The sequence below is a fragment of the Anneissia japonica genome, unplaced genomic scaffold (genome assembly GCF_011630105.1).
Source record: "Anneissia japonica isolate Jap-2015-1 unplaced genomic scaffold, ASM1163010v1 scaffold288040_len302811_cov187, whole genome shotgun sequence".
NCBI classification, from domain to species: Eukaryota; Metazoa; Echinodermata; class Crinoidea; order Comatulida; family Comatulidae; genus Anneissia; species Anneissia japonica.
Genome location: NW_022715091.1, coordinates 32,703 through 36,187, shown reverse-complemented (window position 1 = coordinate 36,187; position 3,485 = coordinate 32,703). Strand labels below are relative to the sequence as shown.

At 32.2% G+C, this 3,485-nt stretch overlaps 1 long non-coding RNA gene across 1 annotated transcript; it reads left to right on the top strand.

The window, feature by feature from the left end:
• The first annotated feature begins 2,266 nt into the window (after positions 1 to 2,266).
• LOC117109155 lies at positions 2,267 to 3,232 on the top strand. Its single transcript, XR_004445479.1, has 3 exons — positions 2,267 to 2,883; positions 3,001 to 3,042; positions 3,208 to 3,232. It is a non-coding gene; the product is annotated as an uncharacterized LOC117109155 (long non-coding RNA).
• The last annotated feature ends 253 nt before the right edge of the window (positions 3,233 to 3,485 follow it).

Sequence of the window (3,485 nt, the reverse complement as noted above, 5' to 3'; positions counted from 1 at the left end):
TAATTTTTAAATGGTCAGAGTATGTTATAATTGTAACTGTTGGTGGAATTTAATAATAAATGCACATTAATAAGTATTAACAAAAATGTTGTTTAAATTATTTTGGTGATAGAGTAAGTACAGTAAATTGATATTGCAGCGACTCAGAGTTACTAATGATAACAGTTTGCCAGTTAGAATTGAAACCCAGTGGAAAAAGCAGTTGGACCTCATAACTTTTTGAATACCAGTTGAACCAGTTGGAATTTAAACCTGTTGGAAAGCAGTTAAAAACCCATTAGAAAACCAGTTTGCACAAAAAAAGTATATGTAACCTATAGGGGCCTGTAGGATCCTAAAGGGGCCTATAGGATCCTATAGGTCCCTATAGGATCCTAGTGCCTATAGGATCCTATAGGGGCCTATAGGATCCTATAGGTCCCTATATGATCCCTATAGGGGCCTATAGCCGTATAGGATCCTATAGGCCACTTTAGAATCCTATAGGATCCCATAGGAACCTATTGGCGAAAAACCTATAGAATCCTATAGGAATTTGTCCTATAGGATTTTGTCCTATAGAATCCTATAGGATATTTTTGCCAGGGTCCAGCCGCCTCCTGTTCGTCAATCAAACTGGGAAACCAGTTCGATGCGCACAGGAGATGTCCAGGCACTAGGCAGCAGTTACCGGTAATTGCCGTGCCGTAAACCCCACCAGTTTAAGAAAGGCTGCAGCTACCTACGTAAGTGAACTTGTTTGATTTATTTTGTTAACTGACATGACAGCTGAAGCAGCCATTTGTTTCATGTTGCCATGAAACAAAGACAGTAAAATACTGTAGTAAAGACAACTTGGAATTTTTCATGATCAAAAAAATTCTTACAATGTTTAAATTCTTTAGACATTATATATTAACCTTTAAATGGTTACAGTCACTACCCATTTTCAACTAAAAGTTTTAATAATTTAGTAACATACAGTACATACCAATTTCATTTCATTAAAAATATTCTGTTTTAATTTTCATGGTCTTATTGAACATTTTTTATGCATAACTGAATGTCGATTAGATCATTATAATAATATATTGCCTTAGATAGCTATGTATTCTATTGGCCCTCCAAAGAAATTAACCAAGGTGATATTTCTGCCAGAAAACTGAACATGTGAAATGTATTGCCTGGCCTACATAGTAGGCAGCTCCATTTGATTGGATAAGATGATACTTAAAATGGAAAGCCAACCCAACTCAATCCAGAGTAGTGTGCCATTTATCTGTGTTTGAATGCGTACTAGTAAAACCAATCTTATTTTAAGTACAGTTGATGATGAATAATTAGCAAGATTTTTATATACGCAATGCTTGGCATGTATGAGTAACATTTTGCAATCGCTATCCTAATATTCAAATGATACTGTGTCTTTCTGTTGCCTTCTCTACCTTCAAATGATTCATACAACTTTTGATGCAATTCTAATTGTGTATGTGTTACTGAAGCTTTGTCTACACTAACACATTTCATCAAAATTTCAAATAAAATGTAATGGAAAATAAGAGTTGAACATGTTTAACTTTTTTTTAATCAATTTCATAGTATGTGATATGACATCATCATACCCATATATGAGCACATCACTTTTTTTTTAACATATGAATTAGCAAATAAAAATGCAAATAGATTTTCAAAGATTCATAGTTCATTCACTGATGAAGACCATGATTGGGTTTAATATGTAAAGCATTTTGCCTATGATTTTATAGAATATTACTGTGCATGCTCATCACTTAATCTGTTTGGAAGTTTGTAGAATGCTACAGTACCATGTACCCTAATCACTCATTCTGCTTTAAGTAAATCTGTTTTGTAGCTTTTACTGTGATGCTAATCACTCAATTTATTTTGTAACTTGTAAAGTTTTGCTATGTCTGCTAATCATTCATTTTGTTTCGTAGTTTGCAGAATGCTACTGTATCATGAACCTTAATCACTTGATCTGTTTTGTAAATGCAACTGTACCGTGAACCCTAATCCATTAGGCCGACCAGCCCTCCATAAACTAACGTTAGAATACCGCACTTTCGGCGGTAAACAACAATTAAAACCTCATAAAAAGGGCAACTAATCCGTTTACCTATAATTGAATCCAAGGACACCAGTGTTAAACACTCAGTACTTATCCTTGATAATGTGTTAATCCAATTAATATAGTGAGATAACCCTAACGTTAGTTTATCGAGGGCGGGGTGAGCTAATGCACTACCATCCAACTAGTATTATTACACAATTTATATATCACATCGCAGTCTGTTTCACATAATATTGAATGCTAACATAGCTCAAAATGTTGGGATTAATAGAATACTGTTTGGCGGGGTATCTTGAAGGCACTAAAGAAGAACAGAATTGTACATGTCTATTAAAAAATACATCTGTAAGTTTAAATTGAAACAACATTGAAGAGATGGTAGAATCATCATATGTATGTCATGACCCTGTTGATTTTTACATATTTTAGTGTATATCCTATTTTCTGAAACATTTTAAATGACTTTGACCACACATGTGTATATCTAACCAAGTAAATTTTATATGATCAATTGGTATGTTCTTAAATTAATACTGTATAAAGTAAATGTAAAGTTAAAATATAATTCCTACTTCTTTCTCATATTTATTGTAAAATATACAATATACAGAAAGTATACATTAGTAATTCACTCAGCCACACAAACCTTTTAATGTAGCTAGTTCATTGACATAATTTAGTGAAAGGAATATTAACTATTATTATTTTTTAACGATAATTATAGTATTAAAAACTGATTTAAATACAATTAATGCTACCTAACACTCAGTCCTCTCCTGTTGCAGATTCAGCAAGATGGAACAGACTTTCAGGTAGGACTTTATAACATCATTACTATAAATATGACCATGTTTTCCTACTGTATGTTCATTCATGTATGACACAAGAAAACACTCTATGATTTTACATTTATGAAAACTCTTCTGTAGGTTGTCTCAACAAGTATGCAAAAAACAATATCTGATATGTTGGTAAGCAATAATAATTTTAAATTTCAAATATATTTTAATAAATTTTAATAGTTTTATTTTGGGAATAAACCAACTGTAAACAAAAAAAGACATTGAATTTATGTATTTGAAACTTAAATTACAGTACTGCACATAATAATGAAATAATACTTTTTTATTTCCTAGGCTTTGAATGAAACTACTGAAACTGTAAGTGTACAAGACTAAAATAAGTTATCTCTCAATCCTATTATCAAAGTTTAACATCATCACAGGTTTACACTAATATCTGTCATGCTTTAATATGATGCCACTGAATGAGGGGCAAATATTCTATAGATGGGTTGAGTCTTTTAATGTATTACAATAACCAGGGAGTTGTTATACACTATTGCATTGATATGTAGACTTGTTTGGAGGCTTGGTTGGGGTGGGGGTACAAGGTTCGTTTGTGTTCATTTTGA